At 39.5% G+C, this 19,065-nt stretch overlaps 1 protein-coding gene across 8 annotated transcripts in view; it reads left to right on the forward strand.

Annotated features, from left to right (window-relative positions):
* Dcdc5 (doublecortin domain containing 5) overlaps positions 1–19,065 on the forward strand; it is a 328,880-nt gene that overhangs the window by 136,964 nt on the left and 172,851 nt on the right. For all 8 annotated transcript variants that reach the window (XM_011239882.3, XM_006500502.4, XM_011239885.2 and 5 more), the window contains 3 exons: positions 4,216–4,279; positions 11,591–11,734; positions 12,305–12,462. The gene's annotated coding sequence lies outside the window, so the exon portion shown is untranslated. The remainder of the gene's footprint in view (positions 1–4,215; positions 4,280–11,590; positions 11,735–12,304; positions 12,463–19,065) is intronic.

Here is a 19,065-nt window from a genome sequence, read left to right on the forward strand (position 1 = left end):
GACGACAGGCCTGCTGCACTGATTTTCTTTTTTATATAATTTCTCTCTTCTGTGTGTCTGACCACCATGGATGAAAGACAAACCAACAACGTCATTACCAAGTGACCCAAATAATCTAAAAGTCACAAAAAGATGCTTCGCTTCAAGGGCATTTGGAACACCTTACAGATAAATGGAACCAAAGCTGCTTTTCAGGCCACTGCTAAAAACTCATGGTGCTTCATTTTCAGGATATATGCAAAAGGTATTTTAGTGCTAAAAGAGATTCCTGAATTTTCTTGAAAACATTTGTAGGCCTGGAATTAACGTTTTGTCCTGACACCAACCAGGCATGATTGAGCAGTCCAGATTACACATACATACTTCAGTTTGCTGTATTTTCAGCCAGCCATTTCCTGAAGTGATATCTTCACTCCAGCTTCAGCCAGTCTCATGCATTTCTAGTACCTGTCTGGTTCTTAAAGGCTTTTGAACTTGCTGCTCTTGTGCACAGAGTCAGAGGATGTTGAAGGATACCTGTTGTGTACGTTGTTTGTGTTCTTCTGAGTAAAAAAAAAAAAAAAAAAAAAAAAAAAAAAAAAAAAACCAGTCTAAATTCTTCACCTTGCTGGTTGAGTGGATCTCTAAAGAAGATTTCAGACTCTCAGGGCATGCTAACCATTATGAAACTATCTTTATTGCTTCTATTGCTTTGACGTTACTATCTCAGTTGTAGCTATACCCATGCATTATTACTATTACCATTATTATTATTATTACATTAAGTCTTGCTGTACATGCAGTGATGAATGGCCAGCATTTACCAAGGCAGGTTAACACACACTGGCATAAGGGCATCTCTGAACATAGATGAGAGTATAGCTGTGGAACTATAGATTATGAAATCAGGTTTAACAGTAGTTCTGTCACAAAGCCAGTAGTAGACAGACAGTTGCCCATGTGTAATCTCATAGCATGTGGATTGCTTGGTTGTTTTACTATATTAACGATTGAGGGGAAATAGCTGGACAATGGTCCTTATTGTCAGGAGATGATGAGACTTTGTACATCTGAACTGTCGCCATGGGCTACTTTCTTTCCTCCGCTATCTGAGAAGTAGAATATTTCAGCAGATGCACAAATGGCTGATGTTAAATATCTATTCCACTGATACCCACACCATTTAAATAGAAACATATACATCAACAATCAGTAGAGTAGTAATTGGGAGACTTCCTAAGTCCCGAGTTTCTTCACAATATGAGAACTTGAAATAGTCTCGAGAGTCACATCTTTGTGGGGGATAATATCATTGTCATTACAACGAGTTTCACTTCTAGACACCTTGGTGCCCAGGTGGCGAGATCAGGGGCTGGAGCAAAGGCCTTTCAACCTTAGTCCAGTGTCTGCTGTATTTACGACTGTACCATGGACAGAGAACATCTCTTCCCTTTATCCCCCTTTCTCACTATTGATATTATTACTGCTACTATTATTGCCTTTATTTGTTCTAGAAAACCTTTCAACTTGATGTTGATTGACCAAGAAAGGAGAAGATGTGCCTAGTCCTACTGCAACTTGACTTGCCAGGGCTGGTTGATATCTATGGGGGTGGGGGGGGGCTCTATGAGCATTAACAGGACTGGGGAGAAACCTCCAGCCTGAAACTGTTTGGTGAGCATTTTCACATAATGGTATTAATATATTTACTAGTGTATTGAGGTATGTTAAGACACTGAGATTATATCCAGACTATAATCCAGGACCACTGCACAGTTCTTACTGCTGTCCTTCTGAGCAGCACACTTTATCTTTCTGTGTGTCGCCTTATTGTCTATAAAGGAAGACAAGAGTAGGGTGATTTCACCTCAGTTCTATTCAAATTTTCACACTGCGTACTGTCTCTTGGACCTTGGACGTGCCATTGTTATCACACTGATAATTTTGGTTTTAGGTCCCACTCAGTGAGACTCAAATGAGAAAGGGCTCTTTTGCTTTACTAACCTCTGACTTCTTATACAAAGCACTCTAGAGCCACGGTGCCTCTCACTACCCCCGTTTCCATCCAAGGCTGAAACTGAGCAACAATAAGTTGGCTCAGTGCTCAAAACTGGGAATTCCAGTTCAGGGAGAATTTGCCTTGAAAATTAGTTCATTAACATTTTTATGTAAGCATTAGAATGCTTTATGTCTTCTCACACCTGTGCTCCCTTCGTATCCATTTAATTTTATTTCATAGGGCTGGGGTGTAGCTCACTTTCCTAGAACTCCTGTCTGGCATGCGCGAAGAGCCCTAGCTTAGTCCCCAGCACCTCAGTCAGCAAGAAAGGACAATAAGCCATTCTCCTTTAATAATGCCAAGCTCCTCTCATTCCCAGCAGTTTTCTGGAACAAACCTTTGAGCAGCTCCTCTCACCACCACTCTGTCGATGTGCAAACCACCTCAGGTCTTCCTTTATAATATCTTCATATAGGAAACCGAATGATTTCTTTACTGTATAGACTTCTCCTTGATATGTGAGGATTCTTTGTACATCGTCAGCTTTCCAGTAGTCCACAGCATCAGCCAGTTGTTCAGATGCGCAGTTCAGTTTCCACACTGAACTAGAGTTGCCCTCCACAGGGCAAGTCCTTGCTGCTGACTTCAGTGTCAGGAGCACAGTTTCAGTTATCGTGAAATTGGCTTCCAGAACTTAATGAGAGCTCTTTATAGCACTGGCGTATTTATTGTTAAGGATACAACAAAGGCAGCAGGTGGCCTGAGGAACATAGAACAATGGCTGCAGAGTCCTGGGTCTAGGAACCACCTCCATCCACCTCCTGACACATGAGCCTGCAGTGAGGAGTTTCATATGGAGCCATGATTGATTGGTAACATCACTTTCATTATTTTCTTTCCCTTCCCAGAAGTTGGGAGTGAAGAGAAAATTCTAAGCTTCCATCGTAACTCGTCTTTTAAAGCTAGTGATCAGTTGTCATGTGACCAGTTGTCATGTGGCCAGTTGTCAGGCTGGAGCTCAGCGAGACTCGCATCGTTAGAACCAAAGCTGCTCTGACATCCAGGAAGTTCTGAGAGATTTAAGGACTTCCTTATCCAAAGTCTGAGGCAGAAACAATGCGTTTCTTACTGTTCTATAATCATCAATGTCCTGTTTTCCTCCTCTATTTCTGGAATCATTCCAGTTCAGTGTTTGAACACTCTGACCCAGAGAGCATGCTTGTCTACATCTCCCCTTGATTCTTTTAACTGGACTAGCATGGAATCCACGTGGGCACAGCTCTCTGGGATTCTGATTCGGGATCGGAACCAGACACCTGAACATGGGGCTTGGGAATGCTCGCTGCGAGCAAGCACTCGGTGCAGTCTAGCTTTCTGTTCTCGTAGCAGGGTGTGCGTGGAGGACTCGTGCACTAAACTGATTTTGCTTTAGAAGAGTCTAATTCTCAACCTTTGATGTTTCTGTCAAAACTCGGAGGCAGTCGGAAAAGTCCTGTTTAACATCCTGTTACACTTAATTGAATTCATTTTGTCACCCCGTTGTAAAGTTTCTCGATATTAATGAATACATGATTAGTTAATTAGGCACGATTAGCTTCATTACACTTCAGATTTTTTTCTGGCTCATATTTAGTTCAGAATATATGATATGCTTTAACAAAATTTTCCAACCTTTTCAGGAGAGCTGCTTGAGGTTCCTATTTTGTTTCCATGATATTGTCTTCTACACCATCATCTTCATCCTTAAACACAGCTAAGCTTCTTCTCACAAAAGATTATTTTGGGGAGAGCATATAGAACTTTCTACATCTTTGATCCTCCTTTCTTCCTTCTCTTCCTCTTCTCTCCTTCCCTCCTTTCTTTATTTCATTCTTCTTTGTGACTGAATTTATATGCTCCCAATCTTCGTGTCCCAAGGATTATAAACATGGGCCTTGGTGTTGGCCTCTACAATACTTGTACTGACTGTATTTGATCTCTCAAAGCCCTAGTTACTGTTGCTGTTGGACTCTCTCTCTCTCTCTCTCTCTCTCTCTCTCTCTCTCTCTCTCTCACACACACACACACACACACACACACCACATTGAGATCCACAGTGCTGGAAGAGTAGCAATGATACTGACAGAGTATGGCAATCCTCTTGACAATGTGTAGAGGTGACAATTTCATTTAAACCCTAGAAGTATTTCTGTGTGGAGCAAAAGCAATAGTCTATAAATTCTATTTTTATTTTGCAGACATGAAGGAGGAGATGAGTCCCAGAAGCAGATCTTTGGAACAGATGGCAATATTTATTCTAAGGTAAAGATTCAATAAGCCATGACTTTTATTCCTAAGAAAAAATTGTTCTTAGATTTGTACAAAATGAACTGTTTGAGGAAGATTCTGTCTCTGTACAAATGATATTGCTCTTGCTTTGAAACTGAAATTTTAGCTTGATTTAATTCAATGATTGCCCTGGAGTTTTTGTTTAATTCTAGAACACGATTTTTCAAGGTGAAAATTAATTTTCCATATTTCATTGACTCCATACTTCAGAGTTTGTATCTTTACACTTTAAAATAAGATTTCTTCAGTACCTGATGATTTTTGCACTAAGGGATACACTGCTGCCTTTTGTTGTAGAGTTTACCCTCAAGTCCTGGTGGGCAGCCAAGTGCACTGGTGAGAACCTGGGCTGTTTTGAGGTTCTTTTGGAAACCCCCAGCCAGCAAGTTAAAGGGAAATGTACCACATACCTGTGATTGGGCTTTTTTTTTTTTTTTTTTGATGGTCTAAGGTTTGTGGGAGCATCATGCCCCTGTGTGGGAGAATTCTAGTTAAACTACTTTTAACAATATGGTTTGGGGCTGGAAAGATGGTTCGGCAGTTACGAGCATTGCAGAGGACCCTGGTTCTTTCCTCAGCACCCACATGACAGCCAGCTGGAACTCCAGGTCCAGGGAGACCAAGAGCTTCTGTGCTACATGAATACCAGCACCTTCATGCACAAACCATCACAGATATGCATGCACACACACACACACACACACACACACACACACACACACACACACACACACACAGACACATACACACATACACACACACACAGACACACACACACAGACACACACACACACACACACACACACACACACACACACGAATGCATACATGCACTCTCACACAAAAATAACACAGAGATAATTAAAAATAACCTTGCTGGGCAGTAGTGGTACATGCCTTTAATCCCAATTTGGGAGGCAGAGGCAGGTGGATTTCTGTGTTCAAGGCCAGCCTGGTCTACAGAGTGGGTTCTAGGACAGTCAGGGCTACACAGAGAAACCCTGTCTCGAAAACAAACAAACAAACAAACATAAACGTAACGAACACACTTCTGGAATGCTTCCATGATCTTTCTGTTTCCCTGTTTGCTGAGGATACTGAGCACAGTGCCTCTAAAGTGGTGGCTTCTCACTTTCCATGGCGGGCAATAGATGTGGAACAGGACCAAGTTTCACATCCACCCTGTCTTTTCCTTCTGCAATACAAATGCTTGTAGTTTGCATATGAAACATCTCCCAGAAAGGCTTGTGTGTCAAAGGCTTTATTCACAAGTCGGTGAACCATCGAGACTTGATTAGAGCATCCTGGCTCTGATCAGTCCACTGACAGATAAAATTGGACCAGCTAACAGGCATCATGAAAGGCAGGGCTGGGTGCATGAGTTTTCTCTTGCAAGGTATATATCATATCATGCTATCCTTTCCCCCATTCCTCCAGTGCTCCTCTCTGGCTGTCACGGTTACACCCTTCATCCTTGTGTACTGCCTCACCACAGGCCCAGAGATGTGGAGCAAATGACTGTGGACTGAAACCCTGAACTCAAACTCTTTCCTCAGGTTGTTTCCGAATTTACCCCACTGATGAAACTCTCTCCAACAAACACCGCACTGCCTTCCTGCCTGCCCAGTGTGTGGCTTCCGTCCCCAGGTTGCCTTGGTCCCCAAAGGAACCTATCCCTAGAAGCAGATGATGCAGCCTTTCCTACTTTAAAAAAAATTAGTTTTAAGTATTTAGATTCTAAAGTTCATTCCCAAGTACAATCACTGATTTTTCTATAATTTTTAATAAATTCACAAAGAAAAACTATTTGTTAATGAAGCATTTTGGCTTTGAAACATTTGAAATGTTAACCAGCTCCACATTTAGTTATATCCAAGTTATTTCCATCTATTTAAGGATAAAAAGAAGGACAATTTGGTAATTATTTGCAGCTGGATCATAAATTGTGTTCATGCCATTTTTTAAGGAGGGGGGTCGCTGCTATAGGATATTACAAACATATCTTGCCTCCAACGGTTATTAGCTGTGTGGCCTTAGGCAAATCACTTAACCTTTCTGAGCTTCACATTCTTCATCTGCTAAGTGGAGATATTATGCTAGCACTGTGAGCATTTGGCACAGATCCTAGCCTAGAACAGCTAATTGGTAATGTGCAGCTAGTAATGATAATAATAGCAGACAAATTTAAATACATTTATTGCATTTTGCTATGTTGCTTTTACTTGGATAATAGTTTTCTTTTTGTTTTTGATGTCAACCATTTTTTTATTTGCTTGCAAAAGGTAATAAAATCACATTTCATCAATATTTGACCAACTACAGCTAAATTAAATATTTAAAGTTGAACACATGCATGAAAGAAAAATGAACACTGAAGCATCTAAACCAATGTAGTATGCTAGGTAGGCAGTTTTAGGAGCATAGAGATAAAGACAGAATCTGTACAAGACAAGACAGCCTTTGAGCATGTGAAAATGAAAAACTCCTAAGCTAATAAAAGTAAACAAGGAACCTGGGTATGGCGACTCATGCCTTTAATACAAAAACCCAGAAGACAGAGACAGGTAGATCTCTGTAAGTTCAAGGCCAACCTAGACTACACAGAGAGTTCCAGGACAGTCAAGGTTACATAGAGAGACCCCAGCTTAACAAAACAAAAGTAAACAGTAAATAAGGAAATAGGGAAACTTTTACCAACATCAGCATCAGAGAGTGAGATAATATCTTAATATGTAGTAAGTCTGACATAGCAACAGACAAGGTTTAAACCCTGCAATAGAGAAAAGGGAAAGGGCATGAAAATAAAACACACAAGAGAAAAAAAAATTCAAAAAGCCAAGCCAAATCAAGCATCCAGTCTCACTAATGAGTCAATGAGTGTTGGGCAGCATAGTAGGACATTCTTCCCATTAGAGCAACAGTAAACCTGGCAATTGCCAGTCTGATTGAGGTACTGGGGCACACTCCCCTCTAATTAGTGTAATTTTTCTTTACCCCCAAAGCACAGAAACTTCAAAGAGCAAACATTCATTGTTTTGTGGCTTTTTGTTTTTGTTTTGTGACTTTATGGGCTGGGAATACAAAGTATCTTCACTGGATATTTTTATTACTTTCATTATTATCGTTATCGTTATCATCATCATCATCATCATCTTATACACATAAGTATATTTCCTGCATGTATATCTCTGCACATCAGGCATGTCCAGTGTCTATGGAAGCCTGAAGTGTCTGTTGAAACTGGAGTTAAGATGGTTGTGAGCTACCTTGTGGGTTCAGAGAATCAAACCTGGGTCCTCAGGAAGAGCAGCCAGTGCTCTTATTCACTGAGTCATCTCTTCAGTCCCTTACTGGGCAGTTTTAACTCGGAGTTTCTCATGAGAGTGGGCCAATATTTCAAACAAGAGCTTCAGATGTCTGTGGCTGAATCCAGATCAGAAAGTTGGTGCCTGAACACGTTCATAGCACTGCTTCCACCAGAGGTGTTAATCTAACTCTGGGCAGTCCTCCCCACATGCTGCCACTCACAACATGAGCTATTGGATCAAGTAAAGAAGCAACAAGGGGAATATAGAAGCATTGGTGTAGGATAAGATCATCTATCACCTCTGCCAATTCTTTAGGTTATGTAGGCCTACGCTAGCAAACAAGGAAAGGGACTATATCACAATAAGAATACAAATGGTACATTATTTCTGAGAGTCTGTTTGGCAGCATTATCAAAGTTATATTTTCAAAAGGTTCACATTTTTAAAATTCAGAATGCCCAATTCCAGCTGCTCACCCTGAAGTGGAAGGTACACTGATGTACCTTGAGAAATGTTCATTTGTAGCTTTGCTTAGACTGGTGAGGCTTGATGCCAAGAGACCAACAGGCTGTATACAACAGTATGGATTGTTCTCATTAGGAGCACTGAGCAGTTACATCACAAATCTGCAGGGAAATTGATGATGGGAGATGAAACTGCTAATGACCCTGCAAGTGTCCAAGCTTACTTACCCAGCCACAGTCACCTCAGTTGGCTGCAAGAAATGAAACCAGGCTCAGGTTGGAGGGGCCACAGCAAGACTGAGGCTGTGACAACTTTACTGAGAACAACCAGACCTTGTACACCTTTATCAGAAACAGACTGTAATGGCGATTGCCAGGATGAATGCATTTGTAGTTGCCAGGATACGATGAAGCTTGCAAGCCACACAAGGCACACAGATTAATGTCTAAGAGCAACTTCCCTGGCACATGTCATGCCTCCTTGACTACCAAGGGAACATACAAGGAAACACAAGGCTGCCTGAGTGTCTCTCTGCTTGGGGGAGTCCATTGGGCTCTCGGGAACTGGAAGGCACACTGTGTCCCAGGAGTCACGGGCTATAACCTGAAGAACCCGGCACACGTTTCTCAGCTAAGCCAGGCTGACTCCATGGTTTCCTGCATGGCATAAGTTGGAAAATATGAGGTAAGAAAGCAATATCACCTAGGTTTATTTACATTATGCCAAAAGTATGTATGTATAGGATGAAATCAGAGCTGGAACTTTATCTATAAAGGTAGATAATATTGTCCTTCTGTTTTTCTTTGTCCCTCATATAGAAAGTTGTGATATTTTCCTGTAGAAGCAATGTAGGAAATCTTTTCCATTGCTTACCACGCTCTTTTTAGCTCTTACTGTAAGAGCCTACACAATAGGTGTGCTATAAATCTTAAGGTAAAATGAAAAGAAATTGAATTTTAAGCTTTCTTGTTAATGTTTTGGGTGAACCTGGGGATTCAGGAGTGTTTTTCTAATGTTGTGTAACATGTGGACTAGAGAAATTAACTTTTTAAAAAGAATACTACGAAGTTGCATAAGAGTAATGTTTATGTGGGGAAAAGGTTACTATAAAAACTCATTAACACATATGGCATCTTCAGATTCTTCCTTATTTTACTTCTCAGAGTTATTTATATGCATACTCCCAAAAGTTATGTATATACTGTCACACATTCCAGGGTTCTCATTTAAGTAATAAAAATAGCATACGTTACTCTTGAAGAAAAACCTCTAGCAATTCAGAACTAAATAAAATATAAATAAAATTATGAGCAGAAGGCATATGGTGACACATGCTTACAATTTCAGACCGTTGGTATGGAGACAAGATCAAGAATTTTAGGCCAGCCTCAGCAACATTGCAGGACTGAGACTCACCTGGGTTGCATGATACCCTGTCTCTTACAAATAAAAAGCAAAAGTACCTCTAAATATATTATTCAAATATTATCATTGATATAATATAATTTGTAATTAGGTAGATAAAACATAACACACAGCTATGCATATGAACTTGTGATCATAATTTTTCTACTTGATAACAAAGTATGACCATCTTTCTGTTTACATCCATATAAATGCTATGTTTGAAAATTTACTGGATATTCACATTTAAGAAGAAGTGAGCAACGATGCTACAATGAATATGCTTCTGTATGGGTTTATTAACTCAGAGGGAATACACACTTAATATCTTGATAGTTGTTGATTAATCCAACAGCAGTTCTGCTCACCATGCTTATCACTTGCATAATTTTCTCCTCCTCATTTTTCCTGTGTACTTGTCTTTATTTTGCAGTTTCCTGGTTCAACCAGAGGACTATCTCTCCAGCCTCTATTCATTCATTATCTTAACCAAAGTTTAAAGGTTTAAGTTATTTAATATCATTTTATTTTGGGGATAGTATAAGATACTCAGTTATTAGTTATTCTCTGAATTCCTTGTGGTATTTGTTGCTGTTGTTGTTTTTGTTGTTGTTAGACCTTAGTTCCACACCTTACAAAATAAAATAAGAACCTTGTATAATAATTGAGAGAGTATCCTGGAGAGAGTCATACATAATATGTTCATCACTTTCTGGATTAGTATGTAAGCAGGGTGACACTGAGCATGTCAGGAACTTCTCTGTGACTCTCCCTTCATCTTTAATAGCAGCTCTTCCCAAAGCTGTCACAGGGATGAAGATGTGAGCATATGGCTCTGTGGGACAGTCCTTTGATGCAGTGATATCTTGGAGGTGTATTAGGAGGCAAGTTATCCTAGAGCTCATGGAACAGCAAGACATTCAAGCCAAATTAAATGCTCAGATCATAATCTCCTCCATCAACTTAAAGCAAAACAGAATGTGCAGGAAGAGAGATGGGTAGATAGTGCATATAAAATAAATCACAGATGGGTGGAGGGCCACACCTCCTAAGTCTTGTTCTGCAGTCTACATGACCTCTATCTGGGCGGCATCACTTGTCCCTGATGGTGAGTGTGTGCAGGCAGGCACACTGGGCCAGTGGTGGTGTTCCAGATGAGCAGATGGCAGATAATCCCATGAGAAACAGCAGGGCACACCATGTGTGGCTGGTTCAACAATCCATTCTTACTGAGTACCCTGCAGGCTGTTTTTATATCTATATATCTAAAATGTTTGCTGCTGTGGTTATTAGTGAAAATAAATCATGGCTCTTCAGTTATCTGTGGTGTCTTATTCTTTTCAGGCCATATTGACAGACTAATGCTTTTAGTATGTGTCTGACAAGTGTAAACCATTTGTCTCTACTTCACATGGCTGTTTCATTCCCATTCTGGATCCTTCTTGTCCGTTGTTGAGCAGAATTGAGTACTGCCAAGTCATACAGCAACTGCACTTTTTTTTTTTTACATATATACACATGTGTTCACAGTCATGTTGGAAAAAAGAAATGAAAACTAGTTATTAATACATGAGGGTTTTGTGTATATGTGTCAACTAGTGCTCATGTTGGTATGTGTGTGTGTGTGTGTGTGTGTACATGTACATGTGTGTGGAGGCCAACATTTTATGTCAATTTTCAGCAGCTACCCCCCTTGTTTTTGAGAATAATTATCTCACTGGCGGGCAGAATACTAACAGGCTGTCCAGCCAGGAAGCCCCAGCGATCCACCTCTCATCAAGCTCCTCCACTGTGCTGGAGTCACTAACATGTGCCGTCATTCTGGGATTTTATTTTCCCAAGAGACATTCTCCTCAGTCCTAGATATTTCAATTGCTGCACTAAAATAAAGATTATCTTCTTAGCGAAAATATCTTCAAGTAAGCAAACAAACCAAATAAAACAAAAACAAAACAAAACAGAAAAAAAAAACTGAAGTCAACCAAAGTGATTTGACCTGAAATACTAAAATGTATTAGCTGGACCATTTTACTGCTAATTATCTGTCTCAGGTTCAAGTTGCAACATATAAATCTGGGACTGTTTTCAACTTATTCTTTCTTTCCAGGCTTATCCTCAGTTTGCCCTGACTTACCTGGAGAACTTAACTGCTCAGTGGATGTGAGCCAGACAGAGGACAATATTGCCCATGGTGCCTGGACCACTGCTCATCAAGAACATTGTGTAGAAGAGGCCAGTGTGATAGCCAGAGGTGAGACAGAGACACACCTCTCAAATGTGTCTTGGAAAGAGAAAGTGTTCAAACTGTTGTTTCCAGGAGTCAAACCCAAAGTATCACGACAATGCTGTTGATATTTTAAGTCATGTAATGTTGCAATATTCTTTTTTTAAAAATAACCTACTTATTTCTACTTAGGGCATGAGAGTTTTGCCTATGGATTTTATGTGTGTGCTTCGTGCCTGTTGAGTCTAGAAGAGGTCACTGGAGCCCCTGGAACTGTAGTTATGAATAACTGTAATTCTACATGTGGGTGCTGGGAAACAAGCCCAATTTCCCCTTGTGCCCTTAGCTGCTGAGCCATCTCTCCAGCCCATGCTGGAGCACTCATAGGCACATTTACATTTACAGATGGTGATAGCCTGTCTTTCACATGGGGTTGCCTTCATTGGTTTTGATGGTATACAAGAAACCGTTCTGGAGGAAAATTCAAAGAATTGGAACCCTCTCAGTATCCTGAAGGTGTTATGTTTTGAATACATATGTTATAAACAGTTCTATTCAACGAAAATTAACCACATTGTTTCTATGTCTTATTATAAGGGTTTCCAGAAACACATCAACAGCCCTTTACTGAAGCAGCTGCCAGAGCCCTCAGGCACTTAGGTGGTGCCAGAAGGCTCTCTTGAGGAGACAGAGAGGCTGCCAGTGCTGCTGCTGAGGAAGCTGGAAGGGAAAGATCCCAGGGCTCCTGCTCAGAGGTAGGACAGCCACAGAGTGGAGCTTCCTTGCTCAATGATATTCAATGGTTCCCTTCAGTTTCATGTAAGACCGATTTCTTGAAGATCGTTGAAATATCTCAAAAGCCCCTTGGCTTCAATCATAGTAGTTTTGGGTTACATTTGATAAAGAGAGGTGACATTTATGAGTATTTTGTTGGTGACTGATGAATGTAAAAATTTTATAATGATACTTAGGATTGCCATCTAGAACCTCACTAAAACACACAGAAGTAACATAAAGGCACTACTGAGCATGTCCAATGTGAAATTGCCTAGATGTCCTTGGGAAGAGCAAGCACATAAGCAGTCCTGTTGGTTTTGCCAAGAGGAGTACAGTGTACTTGTATCTGAGAGTAATAGATGCTCTTCTATACTAACATATTAACCAATTCCATGGCCAGAGTGAAGTGGCATCCTTGGTTTACTAACAATTCCAAATCATTCCTGGTTAAAAAAAAATGGAAACTAGTTTTTCCTATTCTTCTCACTTAACCTGCAACTGATGGTTGTTATAACTATTGCTTTACTGGTCTTGATGTTGACAATCACAAAATGACTTTATAAGCTGCAAATTAAGTCTATACTTGCTTGAAATGACTGATTCACATGATATTAAAGAAGTAACGCCATTCTCACATGCACAAATTTAGTTTGAAAGTATCCCTGACTTTAATTCAGCAATTCAGATAGAAGTGTCATTTGTATTTGAAAGAAAAAGAAAGGTTGACAATTTTTTAAAAACCAGAGGCTATTTTACACTCTGGGTTATATAACCCTATCTAAAGTGACACTGTCTTTAATTGACTATTTTGATGGTAAGGCTGAGAAACAAGTAGAAAATTGTCTATTTTACTGTCTCACAGTATGCGGGTCTCCTGGATGGCATCAAAGATCGGGTCCCAGGACTTTTCCTCCCTGATGGTTAGTTTTTAAGCACTCACAAGTCTCCCGCTCTGTGATGCTTTGTGGCATGAGTGCAGGCTACAGCCATATGGCCTGGCCACTCTCCACAGCATGCTTGGTGCCACTCTCACATCACTATGGTGAAAGTCCCTTGGGAACAGCCTTCAGTGTTTTCATCTAAAAGGGAAACTCAAGCACTACCAGAGCACTTAGGGATGTGTTGATACTGTTCCCCGAAGCTACCATCAGCCCATCTTCCGAGACTCACACAGCTGCATCTTCTGTCTTTTCTGGCAGAGCACTTGGGTTTTATCATCCTGGGCTTAGTTCTGATCCTGGGCTATAGAAGAACAGGTTGCTTCTGCTTTCAAGTTCCTGTCACCCCTGCAGGATTACTGTTCTTCTTTCATATGAATCCCTGCCCTATGGTAACTTACCAGCACTTTATGTTTTTTTGCCTCACCAGGCTGGAAGTATTTTTTGTGAAGGCTACCACAGGTTAAAGACTGGCTGCCCTCACTCTGTTGCTATTTTGTATTCCATGAGGCAGTAAAATATGATAACTGAACATTAGAGAAAGGAGCATAGTAATAGAAAAAGCAATACCCATCCTCCCCGACACAAGGCATAGTGTTAGCTAATAGACTGTACCCCAGAATTGTTACGTCAGATGAGATCCTTTTAAATGTCTAGGAAATGGAGGAGGAAGAACAGTTTTGAAAATGTTCTGAAAATAAGCGAAGCACAAAAAAATTTTAAACAAGCATTAAACAATTGTTCTTGCCCATCCACTGTCACAGTGTGAGTCTCCTGTGGTCTGTCAGGGCCCAAATATTTAAAGGAAAAATTTCAGAAGTAACCAAGTCACAAATTTGATTGGATTAGGTTGTTCTGTTTATTGGTTGTTACTAATTTATAAATTAAACTTTAACATTGGTGCTACATGGATGTATGTCAGTATAGAAAAACATGTAGCTCTAAAGACATATTTTAATTGTGTGTTAGTGTGTGTGTTCATCAGTACAGTGCCTGCAGAAACCAGAGGAGGGCAATGCCTCCTTTGGAGCTGAAGTTACAGGCAGTTGTGGGTTGCCCAATATTGGTACTGGGAATTGAACTTGGATCCTCTGGGAGAACAGAACAATTCCTTAGCTGCTGGGCATCCTCCCAACTTCAGAGTTGAATTCCATGTACTTCCTGGAATGCCTATACTTAGACTTGAAGTTTTTGTCAAGAACAATTGACTAGTAAATATATCTGTAATTTTTTGCATAAGAAACTGCCCAGGGACTTTTTTTTCCATGGTCATTGCTTGGCTTCTCGCTTTCATTCTTAAGGATTGAAGTACTTTCTGCCCCTCTCCCCTCGCAGCTCACATCAGCAGACACAGTTCCAGTTCGTTTCTCTTTCTGTTCTTTATCTCAATCCTCGAATAAACAGCGCAGTACAGCAATCACGTTCCTCCCATGTTGGAAGGAACCATGGGGGAACATCAGGATGTGGGGTAGCATTTGGTGTATTGGTGACTTTAAATCCTTGATCATCCTTTCAGGTTTGTGTGCATCTCAGATATGAGAATTGGTGTCATGTTGTGATACATACATACACGATTTTCTCAGTGTTGACTTAATTAAAGCAAAGCTTACTGTGGATACTACAGAGTGATATAAAATTACCTGCATTGCCAACATGGGCAGCTGCAAAGAACTGGGTGTATGAAGGAATCTAGTTTCTATCTTTTAGAAGGTTAGAAGGAAAGTGGGAGCCATGATAGTAAACTAGGGAAAAGAAAGGGAGATTTTTCCATAGTGGTAAGTATTATATAAAATTAATACAGGTAGCATTGAATCAAAAATAATAACAGTTGAGGCTTATCAATTTTATCAAGTACTGTACTTGTCTTATCATTCAGTATCTTGTACAACCAGTAACACGAGGGACTTATCTGTGTTTTATTGAAGAGAACCCTGAAACCAAGGAGATTTAATATTTGGAATGAGGCTTCTCAGTAATTTAAGGCAGGATGATCAGTGCCCAAACCCTGTTCTTATGCACCATGAGAGGTTTGATGCTCTTGTCATGGCGGTCATCCCATATCTCAGACCTTCACATGCGATTATTATTTGAACTGGGTATCTTGAAATGGCGATGTATAAATAAGGTAGAGTAATTTGGAAAGGGAAAAGTGAAAGAAGTAGTAAGATACTTTTCTCTCCAGGAAGGCTAAATACGAGGCAGAAAACATCTAAGGAGCCAAATTCCTGACCTTCCAGTGCATTCAACTACAGAGCTCTGTAGTCTAGATGTCCTGTTTCACAGAAGCTTAGCCTGAGTTAACTCACCTCAGTCCTTTCCTAGTACTGTGACTACAACTTGCCATAGATAGGTCATGCTTTAGTGACTCAGCTTTGTACAATACAAATTTGGTGGAAAGAAACTTGTAGCTGTTGTTTGTTGAATGCTTACCACACAGCCATCACTCCTTTACAGATTAATGCTTATAGCATCTAGAGCAACTGATTTCCTTACTGGTCTCACAACTTGATGATGTAACTACTTTCAGAATCAACGATGATACAAAAACAAACTTAAAGTATCTACACAATGCGCAGCTGTGATGCACAGAGAGAGGTAGGACTCACAGACCTCTGGATCAGTCCCTTTTCTCACTACTTTTATCTATTTATCCCATACCAATCTGTGCAGTTTTTTAAAGTAGGCTAAATTATTGCCAATTTGTTTGGCCTATTCTTTTGAATTTTATTCTTAACAAAAACCCCTGGTCCCCAACACACACCCACAGCTCCATGGAATCTAAAACAATAACCAAGAATGATGCCCACCCACCTACAGAGCCATTTCAGTTCATTCATATTTCCAACTCGCAGGAAGATGTCTGTTGATCATTCTTTTCTGTTGCAACATGGAAAAAAAATCTTTTTCTTGTTGAATAAATGAATCAACCCCCTTATGCTAAGAAGTCTTGATGTTAATTTATAGAGGATATATTTTGTTGTTTGCTCTAATGACTGTCATCTTAGCAAAACATTTGTTTTGTATGCACATTTGATTCCAAGTTCAATCCAGAGTAAAACAAATGTCATTGTCCTGCATCTTCAAGTATCTGGAATGTTTTAGTTTACATTAGTTTAGCCAAAGGACCCCTCAACAGTATTTAGACTGAATAGGGAGTGGAGAAAGAGTGGGGCATCCAGCAAAGCAGCTGACCCAGCTTGTCACCCAGTGACCTGTGCGTAGCTGTCATCTTAACTGTTTGTGACAGTGTGCCTTTGGGCACATCTGTGTTAGTGGCATTAGAAGGGCCTTTGTTCTTCTCCCACTAGTGACTTTGTGAGCAGTGAGGTCTCTGCCACTGTACTCACGAGCAGCCCCTTCCTTCCCAGGGAAGCGAGCAGCTGCCATGGACTGAGCTGACATTTCTCTTCATGACTCAAGTTGGCATGCGCTTCATTCTTTGAAGAGAGCAGACATTTAAAAGTCCTTTGATGATTTTCATTAAAATGTATTTTAATGGCTCAGTAACAAAAGGAGTGAGTTATAAAATATATTTCATGTCATCCTGGTTTTATATTAATAAAGGTGAAAACAGACAGGTAGGCAGATGGTTGAGTAATTTGAAGAAAACAGTATCAAAATATTGGCAGTTGTTACTGGGTTTTAAATTTTTATTTATAACATTTTCTTCAAATTTAAGAATCAAATACAATGTTTAAATAAATATAAAACATGTAAAAAATCAACACAGGTTATGAAAAGCATTTTAAATATAGATGTGGTTCATACTTTACTTTAGAATATTTGGGCTGACATACAAAAGTATGGTCTGCTTTTTGTTTCACATTTTCCACTAACAATTTAAAAAATAAATAAAACGATATTTTCATTTGAAAGTTAATCTAGTGTTTAGAATTATTATAATCATTAGGAAAGGTAATTTACTAAGAAACAGGTGTTTCTGATCCCTGAAGAATAACCAGTGTTCCCATCACAATCAAAACAGACCATTTGAACAAAGAACATCATACCTAAGAGAATTGTTTAAATTAGAATCAAAACTTTATTTATGCATTTATTTCGGAGTCAGTTTTAGAGCCTTGTTTACATTTTTACAATTGCTGCAAAGCCTATGCTCTTCCCATAATGAAGTCTGGCTATGATTGGCATGGGGTAGACAGTAGTGAGCATTTGGTGCTCGCTTGATCGTATTTGTCATTCCAAGAGAATATGAATACCAACGATATTGCATTGGTCAATTTTTAAAAGGCCTTTCTTCCTCCCGACAACATAAGAAGAAATGAAGCTTGAAAACAATGACATGCTTTTCTCTATGTTTTTCTGTATTCAAGGCTCCTTCTGTAACACATCTGAGATGCACCAGCTAAAGGAACTATTATAATCTCTTGCTTTTCAAAGAAAGATAAATTAGCAGTAACGAAAAGTTCTTTAAGCAGACAAATGATGATCATGTCTATATAATTACAAATTGTAAAAAACCCACATATTAAAAATTGAAAGAATCATATTATGATTTTCTTGAGCATTCGACAGCTTATGATTTATTAGCCTATTAAGTTGTTTGTGTGGTTTACCATATAGTTGATGATAATCTGTAACCATGTTATTTGCTTTGAACTATTCTCCTGCTTTCTTCAGTAAACATCAACAGGAATTTTCACAGAGCTAATGAATAAACAGGTCAGTTTTGGTAACCATCACAATCTGCTTTTTAAAGTAAGTAGCCCGTTCTAATTCCCACAGACCCCATCATCCACAATGCATGCCAACAATGGTATATGCAAAGAAACTCACCATGATGCCACTGGCACTAATTGTGATTTCTAGGGGTGAAAAAAAATCCAGCATTAGATCCATCTTAGTTCAGAAGTGCTCAGCTTTGAGAGTTTGCCTTTAGCCCTTTTGTGATTTGTGTGAAAGAATTTCAGAATATATGAGAGCGTATTCTAGAGATGTGAAGTTATAAATTTGTTTTCTGATTAGAAACTCAAATGCTTTGAAATTCACTAAATTTGATGCCTGTTTGGGTTTTAGTAAATTTGGTGTGTGTGTGTGTGTGTGTGTGTGTACATACTTGCATATGAACATATGATGCACTTTTCTCCTCTTTCTCTTTCCACCTTATTTTGACACAAGTCTGGCCCACAGCGTGGAGATCATTGAATCAACTAGGGTGGCAGGTCAGTGAGTTTCAAGGGCCCTCCTCTCCACGCCCTGCTTTTACATGGGTCTAGGGATCCAAACCCAGTTGTCTGTGCTGAGATACATGGTCCCAGCTATGAGGTTTAGTAAACTTTTCTTATAAATTCTCATCTGTCATCTGTGAATTAAAATTAAGGGGACAAGCAATATAACTGCACGTTTTTCTTGAAACAAAGTAAAAAAAAAAGTCAGACATTCAAAATAACAGGTGTGTGTGCATTGATTAGCATCAGTTCAGAAATTATCAGAGACTCTCAAGTCAACAATCTTTGATTAACTTGTGTTCTAATTTCAGACACACATTACCTCTAGCTAGTTTGATTAGTTTATGTTTTTCAAAATGTAGTCTTCATCTTCCCATTCCCTTCAAGACTGTCCCTAGGATGATTTAATGGCTGAGTGGGAAGCACTACTTTTTTTTTTTTTTTGAGACGGGGTTTC

The sequence above is a fragment of the Mus musculus genome, chromosome 2 (assembly GCF_000001635.26).
Source record: "Mus musculus strain C57BL/6J chromosome 2, GRCm38.p6 C57BL/6J".
Taxonomy (NCBI): domain Eukaryota; kingdom Metazoa; phylum Chordata; class Mammalia; order Rodentia; family Muridae; genus Mus; species Mus musculus.